Here is a 13155-nt window from a genome sequence, read left to right as displayed (position 1 = left end):
ATATATATATGTATATATATATATGTATATATATACATATTATATATGTACATATATATATATATACATATATATATATATATATATATATATATATATATATATATATATATATATATATATATATATATACAGTCTCGAAGTCTGCGATAGGCCTAGCAAGCCGGGAAAGTTATGATCATGCTCAAGAAACTCACGTTTTGCCTCGGAACCCTGACGCCAACATTGATCACCTACTGCGCGGAAATGGATACTATCTACGAAACGATTCTAGAAACTCCAGGAAATTTTTATGAGTTACTGCTTTAAATGTGGGAACGCTTAGAGCGAAGGAAGAAGAACTGATTTTACTGATGAAGGAAAGAAAAATTGACATTCTTGGTTTATGTGAAACAAGACTTGCAGGCGAAGGCAGTAAGATCTTACATGATAACTACCAGCTAATATATAGTGGTGGTGCAGATACCAGACATGGAGTGGGAATATTGTTACCTGAAGAACTAGCACAAAGAATCATGAGGGTAGAACAGAAAAGTGAGAGGATTTTGGCCTTTTCTATTAAGACAAATGAACTAATTTTAAGTTTTGTACAAGTCTATGCCCCACAACTAGGAAGACCAGTTGATGAAAGGGAAATATTCTATGAAGACTTACAGAATGTTTGAAATGACTTGCCATACGATGATAATGTAATCATCATGGGTGACTTAATTAAATGGACATATTGGACAAGAACGAATAGGATTAGAACATGTCATAGGAGCGCATAGCATTGGGGTAAAGAACCTTGCAGGTGGTCGGGTCCTCGATTTTTTGTATGTTAAATAACATGTGTGTCATGAATAGCTTTTATGAGCATCAAGAAAACCATAAATAGACGTGCTACAAATGGAATAGTATACAACATGAATATACAGACAAGTCCATGATTGATCTAATGTTAAAAAAAAAAAAAAAAATTCAGAGATGTAAAAAGCATACCATCGTTTTCATGTGATTCAGACCACAGGCTGGTCATAGCCAAACTAAAACTTACCAAACCAAAATCTTTAAAATGTAAAGCCGCAAAACGATTCTTGGTAGAAAATTTGAAAGTTGAAAGCTGTAAAGAGGAGCTCCATCGCAGACTGAGAGAGAGCAGAACAGAATATACTAGAACAGAAGAGTCTAGGGCAGCCCTGTGCAACCTGTGGCCCTCAAAGGCTTTTCATTGCGGCCCTTTCTCCTAAAAATAGATAAGCCATAGTGCGGCCCTCAGAGAGAGAGAGAGAGAGAGAGAGAGAGAGAGAGAGAGAGAGAGAGAGAGAGAGAGAGAGAGAGAGAGAGAGAGAGAGAGAGAGAGAGAGAGAGAGAGAGAGAGAGAGAGAGAGAGAGAGAGAGAGAGAGAGAGAGAGAGAGAGAGAGAGAGAGAGAGAGAGAGAGAGAGAGAGAGAGAGAGAGAGAGAGAGAGAGAGTGTATGCTACCAACTAGAACCCACTGAAAGTTTGACTAAATTCATATTCTTGCGTACCAATTTCACCATGTTCTTTCCATTTCGTTCACTAAGGTACAGATCTTAATTATATTAGAACAGTAAATAACATATTACTTGAAATTTTTAATTATTCGATTGAGTGATCCTTAGCTGTCTTTCCTTTGCTAATTAATGGTCAGAAGAATGTCTGTGTTTGATAATTCTTATGTTAATGATCCCAGCTATCCAATATTAAGTAATTATTTATGTTTGTATATTATAATAATAAGGTACGGTAGCCTTTCATTTGCTCATTTATAGTAAGGAAGATACATTTCTTTCGGACAATTCTTATTTTTGTGATCCCAATTTAACTAAAATCAGTAACAGACTATTTATCTATCTTTATCAGTATAATCTCATATGATACGTCTTCGATCGTAGTAAATAACATGAAATAGTAAGGTTATGTGGTCCTCCATACCAACAGTCATGACTAGTGGCCCTTTGGGAAAAAAGGTTGCACACCCCTGGTCTAGGGTAAACTTACTCACTACGGTAAATATAACAAAAGAAAAAATTAAAAGGTGTATAGATAAACTCAAAGTTAATAAAACACCAGGGCCTGACGGTTGGCATCCAAGAATCTTAAGAGAAATGAAAAATGAGATTGTTATTCCATTAGAAATTATTTTCAAGAAATCCATCATATTCGGAGATGTCCCAAGAGAATGGAAGCTAGCTAACGTTACTCCCATATTCAAAAAAGGTGACAAAAAGAAACCAAATTACTATAGGCCTATAAGTTTGACTTCAATCGTAGGAAAAATAATGGAAACTATCATCAGAGATGCTATCGAACATCATTTAGAAAGTAACCGTTTGATAAATGATAGCCAGCATGGTTTCAGACGGAAACGTTCTTGCGTGACTAACTTACTCGAATTCTACAACACAGTTATCTCGAATTATGACAAAAGAAACAATATAGTTTTAATATATCTAGACTTTACAAAAGCTTTTGATACTGTCCCACACGAAAGACTACTTACTAAATTAGCTTCGCACGGAATAAGTGGTAGCCTATTAAGTTGGACTAGTAATTGGTTGAATGTTCGAAAACAGAGAGTTGTTTTAAATGGAAAAACTTCTAGATGGAAAAATGTTACAAGTGGAGCTCCTCAGGGTTCCGTTCTCTGGCCACTTCTATTCATAGTATATATAAATGATATAGACCATGGACTAAAATCTACTGTTTCCAAATTTGCTGATGATACATAACTGTGCGGAATGGCAAATGATCACTTAAACCAATTAGATATTCAAAAAGTTTTAGATAAATTACAGCAATGTTCTGAAAAATGGCTAATGAAATTTAGCACAAGTAAATGCAAGGTAATGCACATAGGTAAAAATAACAGTAAGTACGATTACAAGTTATTTGGAAATTCGTTAACAAAAGTGGATAGTGAAAAAGATCTCGGCGTAATTATCAGTAACGATCTCAAATCTACCAAGCAGTGTATTTCATCCTCTGAAAAAGTAGATAAGATTCTAGGACTGATTGCGCGTTCTTTTGATTTCAAAAGTCCATCTCTCATTAACAAGCTACATAAATCGTTAGTTCGTTCACATTTGGAATATGCTGTTTCTGTATGGTCACCGAATCTCATTAAAGACATTGACAGACTGGAAAAAATACAACGGTGAGCCACAAAACTGATTCCATATATAAAAAATAAATCATACGAAAATCGACTAAAACATATGAATCTGTGTTCCCTAAAAAAGCGTAGACTCAGAGGTGACTTGATACAGGTCTTTAAAATTCTAAAAGGAAATGACAACATCAAAAGTGACAAAATTTTCACATTGAATGAGAATCCGACAAGAAACAATGGTCTCAAACTGTCCGGAAATAGATTCAATTTGGAAGTAGGTAGAAACAACTTTGCCAACCGTGTAGTTAATGAATGGAATAAACTTCCTGCAGAGGCAGTGCAATGTAGTTCAGTTCGAAGCTTTAAGAATCATTTATATAAACACCTAAGCAAGATGCTGTAATGATTATAATTTATTTTATATTATTTGTTTTTGTTTTGTCATCTTTTGTCTGTTTGATTTTCATTTATTATTAGTTATATGTTAATTTATTATTATTTACTATTTACCTTTTTGTTTATTATTTAAATATACCTATGCATTTATTTATGTATTTCATTTGTTATTTACATTATTATAATTTTTATTTATTAATTTATTATCATTATGATTTTTTTTTTTTGCATCCGACCTAGATGTGTACCAAAAGGTCTCCTGTCGGCATGCTCCGCCTTTTTAATCCTTTGTAAAGCCTTCCATTCAACTGTCACAAAAATTGCAGAGGAAGTAGTTCAGTGTAAGACATCATACGGTAAAAAGAACAAGCAAACACCCTGGTGGACAGAAAAGGTCAAAGAAGCTGTCAAAATAAAAATGAGGAAATTTCGGAAATGGATGAGAACAAGGCAAATGGATGATAGACTGGAATACATTGAAGCTAGAAGAGAAGCGGAGAGAGTAAAGAACTAGTAAAAAGAGAAAACATGGGGAAAAATTGGAAGATATCTTACACAGGATTTACTAGGAACTAGAAAGCTAATTTACAACTTGACTAAAATTACAGAAAGAAATCAGCACCACCATCATATGCTGTTAAAGATGAAAATGGAGAAGAGCTACTAACAGACGCCGAGTCTTCGAAAACTTGTTGAATATACCAAATAACGTAGAACGAAATGAGCCAGAGCACAATGTAGAGGAACTCTTAGAATCGGACGAAGACCCAATTACCGTTGAAGAGATAAAAACATCTTTAAATCGAATGAAAAATGGCAAAACAACAGGAGAAGTCATGATTCCACCCAAGATTTTAAAAAACATCGGGGAAAATGGAATTCTATGGGTAAAGGACATCCTGAACAAATGCTGGAATGAAGGAAGAGTACCTACATATTGGAATAGATCAATAATATGCCCTATATATAAAAACATAGGAGACAAATCTGACCGTAAACACTACAGAGGAATAGCCTTAACACCACATATAGCAAAACTTTATGAAAGAATATTAGAAAAGAGATTAAGGGGGACAGTAGAGGACAGCTTCGACGAATGGCAATATGGTTTTAGACCTGGAAGATCTACCATCGATCTAATTTTTGCCTTAAAAATGCTTTTTGAGAAAAACTGGGAATGGAATAGAAAAGTTTACTAAGCTTTCGTCGACCTGGAAAAGGCATTCAATCGGGTTACCAGAAAGATTTTGTGGTGCATCTTGGATAAAGAAGAGTATAACATTCCTCCCAAACTTAAAAGGGCAATAAAAATCACGTACATAAACGATGCATGCCGGGTTAAGACCCAGCAGGGAAATGGGGAATGGTTTAGCATAACTTCAGGAGTAAAATGAGGAAATGTGCTTTCCCCAGTCTTATTCATCATTTCATGGACTATTGTGGGAAGTTGGTGACGAAAAGAGCGGAAGGAGAAATATTTGGCTACGCAGACGATCTGGGATTGATAGCAGAAACTGAAGAAGTGTTACAGGGGTTCATTTTAGTTTGGAATGAAGAATTATCAGCCAAAGGTATGAAAATTAATAAAGGAAAAACAGAGGTTATGCTGCTGAGTAGAAATCAAGAAGACATGCATTTGAGATTAGGAAATACAATTCTAAACCAAACAAATAAGTTTAGATATTTAGGAGTAGTTTTCGGCACAGAGAATGACACCTTGATTGAGATGAATAACAGGATCACGGAATTTAATGCGACTCTCTACTTACTATATCCACTCGTTAAAGACTGCCACGTGCCAAGGAAAGTAAAGACCATCTTATATACGAGTATACGACGACCTATACTTACATATGGGCACGAGGCTTGGTCGCTTACCACCAAGGTTGGAAATAAAATTCAAGCAACAGAAATGAAAGTTTTAAGATTAATAAAGAATGTCACCAGAAGAGACAGAATCCGGAATGTTTCCATCAGACAAGAATTAGGAGTGGAAAATATCCTTAAATTCATTGAGAAAGGACAGCTACGATGGTTTGGTCATATGAAAAGAATGAACATCAACAGATATCCAAGAAAATATTATGAGTGGAGACCTAAAGGAACAAGACCAGTAGGAAGACCCAGAGTGAGGTGGAGGGACAGCATTAGTTGAGCAGTGGAAGCCAGGGGAGAAAATCTTGAAGACATCGAAAACCAGCATCCATATGAGGACAGGATCAGATGGAGGGGCTACATGAGGCAAAACGACTGACAAGCTTTAATGCTTAACAAGAGACTGGTAAGAAAGGTAAGAATATATATATATATATATATATATATATATATATATATATATATATATATATATATATATTTCTAAACAGAAATGTAGTAGCACATTTGTAAATAACACACAGGAAACCCACAGTCGGAGAAAATAAACTTCGAATAAAGAAGAATCCTATATTTCGGCTATCAACTGTAGCCCTCTTCAGGAAAGTACATAAGACAGAGTACAGAGGGGACTTATAAGCTACAGAGAAGAGAAGGGATGTGGACAGATGACCTCACTCAGGCGCGGGACAAACTGGGGTGGCGGAGGAGGGAGGGGGTGAAATGATGTCAGGAGTCCATTGCCCTTTAGAAATGTTAATATTAGGGGATTCCTCAATTAATGCTGATTCGACTATTTTCCTCCTGAAACCGCAGTGGGACTTGAACACTAATCTGGCCTTACCCCAATCGAAAGAATGATTCTTATTTTTGACATGAAGAAATACAGCCGAATTTTCTTGCCCATACCTAATTGACCTTTTATGTTCTGCTAATCTAGTGTTCAAGTCTCTCCCGGTTTGACCCAAGTAAACCAAATCACAATCTTTGCAGGGCAAACAATAAACACCAGGTGACTCAACTTTCTTCGGTTTTTGTTGAACGTTCACAATTTGCTTACGCACGGTGTTAGGATAGTGATAGGCAATAGTGAGACGTTCATGAGGAAACAACTTAGTAGAAGAACTGATGGTATTATTGAATGGAATTTTTACAATGTCCTTAAAGGAGCGGTGAAAACTTGAGGGGACGGAAGTTTTAAAATGGTTGGCCCTAGCCTTACTGAGGGCTTGGTCCAGAAACCAAGGTGGATAAGCCAACTTCTCAAGTTGACATTTGATCCCCTCAATCTCATGGTTCAGAAATTGAGGACTGCAAATCCTGAAAGCCCTCAAGAAAAGGCCAGAAGCAACACTTTTCTTAGCATTGTCAGGGTGATTGCTAAAAAAGTGAAGGTAACTCCCTGAGTGGGTGGGCTTACGGTACACTGTAAAGAATAAATTATCATCAGTTCTTCTTATCAAAATATCCAAGAAAGGGATTTGGTGTCCTTCTTCCCATTCAACTTTAAATTTAAGATTCGGGGTCAATTGGTTCAATTTATCATGGAACACTTCAAATGGGCCCCAACTGTCATCCCACGCCGAGAAGATATCATCTACGTACCTGAGCCAAATAATTTCGGGCGGTTTGATGCCGGGCAAAAGGGTACACTCAAAATACTCCATGTACAAATTGGCCAAAACAGGAGACAAATTGGAACCCATACTGCAACCGAATTTTTGACGGAAGAATTGGTCTTGAAAGGAAAAAACATTTGAAGAAACACACAGGCGAACTAAAGCAAGAATTTTGTTGATAGGGAGGGGGAAAATGTCTTGAAACGGTTGCAGTTTGGTTTCCAAAAAAGTAAGTACATCATCGACATTAATATTCGTAAATAACGAGGAAACATCAAGACTGAGGAACCTTAAACCCTGAACTTTCATATTTTTGATCTTTGAAATAAAATCACATGAATTTGTGATATGGGAGTTAGAAAAATTCCCAACGTACGGGGATAAAAGATCCGCCAGCCATTTAGCAAGTTTGCTAGTGCAGGAGCCGCGGTTGGATATGATGGGCCTGAGGGGAATGTCTGTTTTATGAACTTTAGGGAGACCATAAAAATATGGGAGTTTAATGTTGGTAACTTTCAAATCATTAATGCATTTATCAACTGTGATATTACGGACTTGTCTGTTAAACTCGGCGGCTGCGTTCTTGAGGGGATTTTTGGTGAGTTTTTCATAAGTGGCCGAATCATTAAGTAACTCATGGGCTTACTTAATATAAACAGAGTGATCTAAAATAAAAATATTGCCACCTTTATCCGCTTTTGTGATGATGGTGTTGTCAAGCTTCTTTAGAGCAGACAGGGCCTCCCTGTGTCTTTTTGGTAGGCCACTTTCATTTTTAAAACATTCGGAAATACCATTTAATAAAACCCCTTTAAGGCAGGCAAGGTCTTTGTCATATTCGTTGTTAGCTAAATATTTGTCGAAACCTACCAAATAGTCCAGAACATGGTTTCTCTCGGGTGTGAGGGCGAAATTAAGGCCAAGTCCCAACACTTCTAATTGGGTGTTGGCGAAATTGAAAATTGAATTGTCCACCCCCTTGTTTTACCTCTCTGTTTCTAATCCAAAAATTATATGCACCATGTCCTACACTGTTGGGTGGTAGTGGACATTTCAATTTCATCTCTACAATTCCTATTATGTCCGGTTCTTTTTCCTTCAGGTTCGTTCAAGCCTGTTATTAATTCATCTATATTTGTGGAAGACACTTTTAATTTTCTGCTACTTCCACTGTGTTTTCTGTTTCCTTTCTGTTTTTCTCTGCTATGAACCATTTCCTCACTTTCATATCCACTACTCTCCAATAGAATTTATCTTTTTCTGACTCTGTTCTTTTCTCGTTTCCCCCTTAGCTTCTAGTCTTTTTGTTTTCTCATTCTATCTTTCCTGTTTATTCATTTCTCTTTTTATCCATACCTGTTTATATTGATCACTGTTTGCTAGTTTCCCTGTTTTTGCTAAGATATTCCCTGCTGTCGTTTGTGAACTGAATTTGATATTAATTGGTCTGGTCTTATCTGTATTGTATTTCCCTATTCTATATATTTCTTCAATTTCTTTCCCTGTTTCTTGTCCATTCTCCTGAACAACTTCTAATATCTTGTTTACCTTTTTCTTCTCTTTTACTCATGTAGTCCTATTTCTTTTATGCTTCTCTTCCATCCCTGATATAATTATACATTTCTTTTTGTCCGCTAAGTCTCTTATTATATTCTCCTTTTCTCTCACCACTTTAATAACTTTGTCCTTAGTTTGTTCTTTCATCTGTTGTGTCACTATATCTCTAAATACAATTAAATGTTCTCTAGGACTTTTCTCCAACCCTCTGCTTTTTTTGCTATATACTCTTTATTCTCTCTATTATTCTTCTTTAATTCCTCATTCTCATCTTTTAGTTTCCTTTAACCGTTTTTTTAGTTCTTCTATTTCTTTGGTTAGGTTTTGATTCTCCTTTTTTAATTCTTCCAGTTTATCAACTCTTTGGGTAACTAGTGTTAATTGGTTAATCCTAACCTCCCATGCTTCGTTCAGTTTTTTAGCTTCTCTTCTAGATTTACTAGTCGGGGGAGGCTGTCACCTCCTCCCTCATTAAATCCATAAAAGCAGTTATCTTCTCTTTCCATTATGCTGCTATTATCTATACTTTTGCTTTTGACCCTTCTGTTTCCTTGTTCTTCCTCGTCTGTGTGTTCTGAACCCCTTTTGTTTACACGTCTTCTAACATCCGGAGCACGTTCGTCCCCTTCCTCATTTTCTTCCATTTTCCTCAGTAATCCTTTTCTTTCTCCTTTTTCTTCACCTTTCCACTACACCACGATCTTTCCCCTTCCCTAATAATACAACAAAGGTACTCCCTCGTTGTTGAGATCGATGAAACTTGAAGTTTTCCTGGAGTTCCAAACTTCGCTGTCACTTCGACCGACATGTGTGTGTTTGTGTGTGTATTTACCTAGTTGTATTTTACGGGAAGGGGAGCTATGCTCGTGGTGTCTCGTCTTCACATCTCATTTTATCTAAACTATTTTTAAATTCATGTATTGCTTTTGCACACACCACTTTCTCATCTAACTTGTTCCAAATATCTATTACTCTGTGAGGAAAGCTGTTCTTTTTCATATCTCTTCTATAACTGTCTTTCTTGATTTTCTTTCCGTGTCCTCTTGTATTTCTATCATCCCATTTTATTAGATCCTCTCTATCAATAGTTTCTATGCCTTTCATGATTCTGTAAATAGTTATCAAATCTCCTCTCTCTCTTCTTTGCTCTAGTGTCTGTAGCTCAAGTTTTGCTAGTCTCTCTTCATATGATAGTTTTGAGAGTGTTGGTGCCAATTTTGTAATTGCTCTTTGTATTCTTTCAAGTTTTGTTATACATTTGTTTTTTTTTTGCACTTGGTGACCACATCGTTGCTGCATATTCCAATCTTGGTCTTATCAAAGTGATTAGTATTTTCTTCATTATTTCTTCATCCAGGTATGTAAATGCCACTTTGATTGTTCTTATTAAATTATAAGTTTCACCAAAAATCTTATTTATATGTTTCTCAGGTGACATATTATTCATAATAATGACTCCCAGGTCCTTCTCATTTTCTACTTTTTTATTATTTCTTCTCCCAATTTATATGATCCTATTATTCTTTTTTTTGCTTTTTCCAAATTCCATTATACTACACTTCTTTGTATTGAACTCCATCTCCCACTTCCTACTCCATTCCCAGACTTTATTGAGATCACTCTGTAGTGACTCACAATCTTCTTCCGTGTTTACTTTTTTTTTTATAATTTTGCATCATCTGCAAAGAAGCTCATATAACTTTCAATTTCTTCATCCATATCATTAACATATATAGCAAACATTATTGGGGCCAGAACTGTTCCTTGTGGAACATCACTTATTACTTCATCCCAATTTGAGTGTTTGTCTCTTATCACTACTCTCATTTTTCTTTCTTGCAAAAAGGCTTCCATCCATTTAAGCAGTTTGCCCTGTATTCCTCCTTCAGTTTCTAATTTCTTAAGCAACTTCTTATGTGGTACTTTGCCAAAAGCTTTTTTTTAGGTCTAGAAATGCACAATCAGCCCATCCATCTCTTTCTTGTATTATATCTATTAGCCTTGAATAGAAACATATTAGATTGGTGACGCATGATCGTCCTTGTCTGAATCCAAATTGCCTTGGATTTAACACGTTTTATTTCTCCAAATACTTTACCCATCTACTTTTTACAATTATTTCACAAATTTTTGCTATTGTACTTGTTAGAGAGACTGGTCTATAGTGGGTAGGGTCTTCTTTATTTCCCCCTTTATATATAGGTACTACATTTGCATTTTTCCAATCTTTTGGAACTTTTCCTTCTTTCAAGGAACTGTTTATTATGTTATGTATTTTGTCTGCCAGTTCATTCCTGCATTCTTACAAAATCCAATATGCTATTTCATCTGGTCCATGCGATTTTCTGACATCAAGATTACTCAAGTGTTTCATTATTTCATTCTTTGTTCTTTCTATTTCTTTCATAGGGGTGACTTTCTCTTCCCATTCAATCTCTCCAGGTTGTATGTTCTCCCTTGTTCATAATTTCTGCCATTTCTATTTCCTCTCTGTATTCAACTCCTCCTTGTCTTAATTTTTCTAAATCTTGTTTGTTTTTCAGTTTGTTATTTACAAATCTGTAGAATAGTTTTGGTTGATCTTTACATTTTTCAATGACATCTTTTTAATATTTTCTCTTTTTCTCTCTGCACACTTGTACATATTCATTTCTATAACAAGTATACATTTTCCATTTTTCAGGTCTTTTGTCTTTCTTCCATTTGGTCCAGGCTTTTGTTGTACCAGCGCTTTACATATTCTTTTTCTTGTTTTTGTCATGGGGCATATTTTTCCACTCCTTCTTTATAAATTTTTGTCAAAATATTCCATTTCTCTTCTACTGTTGTTTCTTCTTTGTATATTCTTTCCCAGTTTTCTTTCTGAAAGAATTCTCTTATTCTATCAAAATTTGTTTTTTTATACATCATGCTTCCTTTTTTATATTGTTCATTTCTTTTCGTGTATTTTTCCTTGTTTAGTTCCAGTTCAATCAATATGTGGTCACTTTTACTTATTGGTGTCTTATATTCAATCTTTTCCACTATTTTAGTTTCAGATGTGATTATTAGGTCTAGTCTTGATTCTTCTTCTTCATTTCTATACCTAGTGTTCTCCTGTATCCATTGTGTCATTGTGTGGTCAATAATCATCTCGAGTAGAACATTTCCCCATGAGTCGTCTCCACCCTATACGGACATCTCTTCCCAGCAGACTTCTTTGGAATTAAAGTCGCCCATCATAACTATTCTTCCTCCATCTTCCATTATCTTATTTAATGTTATCCTTGTGTCCTCTAACATAGTTTTATGTTCACTCTCTTCCCACGAGGCTGTTTTTGGAGACACATAATTTGTCACAAACTTTCTGCTCTTCTTATCTCTGTCTTCCACTTCGATCATAATCATCTCTACTGTATTCTTTCCATATGTGGCACTCCTCACGTTTATATCTTTCTTAGTCAGGAACATAACTCCACCCCCTTGTTTTGTCTCTCTGTTTCTAATCCAATAATTATATGCATCATGTCGTACACTGTTGGGTGGTAGTGGACCTTTTAATTTCGTTTCTACAATTCCCATTATGTCCGTTTTTTTTTCCTTCAGATAATCATTCAGTTCATTCAATCCTGTTATTAATTCATCTATATTTGTGTAAGACACTCTTAATTTTCTGCTTCTTCCATTGTATTTTCTGTGGCCCATCTCCTCACTTTCATATTCACTACTCTCCAATAGAATCTCTCTTTTTCTGTCTCTGTTCTGTTCTCGTTTTTTTCCTTATCTTCTTGTCTTTTCATTTTTTCGTCCTCTCTTTCCTCTTTATTCATTTCTCTTTTTATCCACACCTTTTTATATTGTTCACTGTTAGCTAGATTCCCTATTTTGCTAAGATATTCTCTGCCGTCGTTTGTGACCTGAATTTAGCCTTAATTGGTCTGGTCTTATCTGTACTATATTTTCCGAATCTATACATTTCTTCAATTTGTTTTATGATTTCAGGTTCATCTTCCTGAACTAATTCTATTAAACTGCTTACTTTTTCTTTTTCCTCATTGATTCTTGTGGTTCTATTGAGATTATACTTCTCTTCCATTCCTAATATAATTATACATTTATTTTTATCTGCTAAGTCTCTTACTATATTCTCCTTCTGTCTCATCACTTTAATGACTGAGTCTTCAGTTTGTTCTTTCATTTGCTGTTTTATTATGTTAGTAAATACAACTTTAATGTTCTCTTGGATTTTTTTCCAACCCTGTGCTTCTTTTGCTATGGACTCTTTATTCTCTTTGTTCTTCTTCTTTAATTCCTCATTCTCCTCTTTTACTTCTTTTAACTGTGTTTTTAATTCTTCTATTTCTTTAGTTAGGTTTTTGTTCACCTTCTCTAATTCTTCCAATTTGTCAACTCCCTGCGCAATCTCTGCCATTTTACCGAACCTATTCTCCCAATGTTCGGTCATTTTCTCAAGTTTTTCCTCTAGTCTTGCTAAACGGGGGAGGTTGGTATCCCCTCCCCCTCATTAAATCCCTGGAAATTATTATCCTCACCTTCCACTGTGCTGCTCTTATCTATATTTCTAATCTTTACATTTTTGTTAGTCCCTTCATC

The sequence above is a fragment of the Oratosquilla oratoria genome, chromosome 37 (assembly GCF_046742065.1).
Source record: "Oratosquilla oratoria isolate Oo_2021 chromosome 37, ASM4674206v1, whole genome shotgun sequence".
NCBI lineage: Eukaryota > Metazoa > Arthropoda > Malacostraca > Stomatopoda > Squillidae > Oratosquilla > Oratosquilla oratoria.
The sequence above is the reverse complement of the archived record's forward strand: the minus strand, read 5'-3'. Positions refer to the sequence as shown.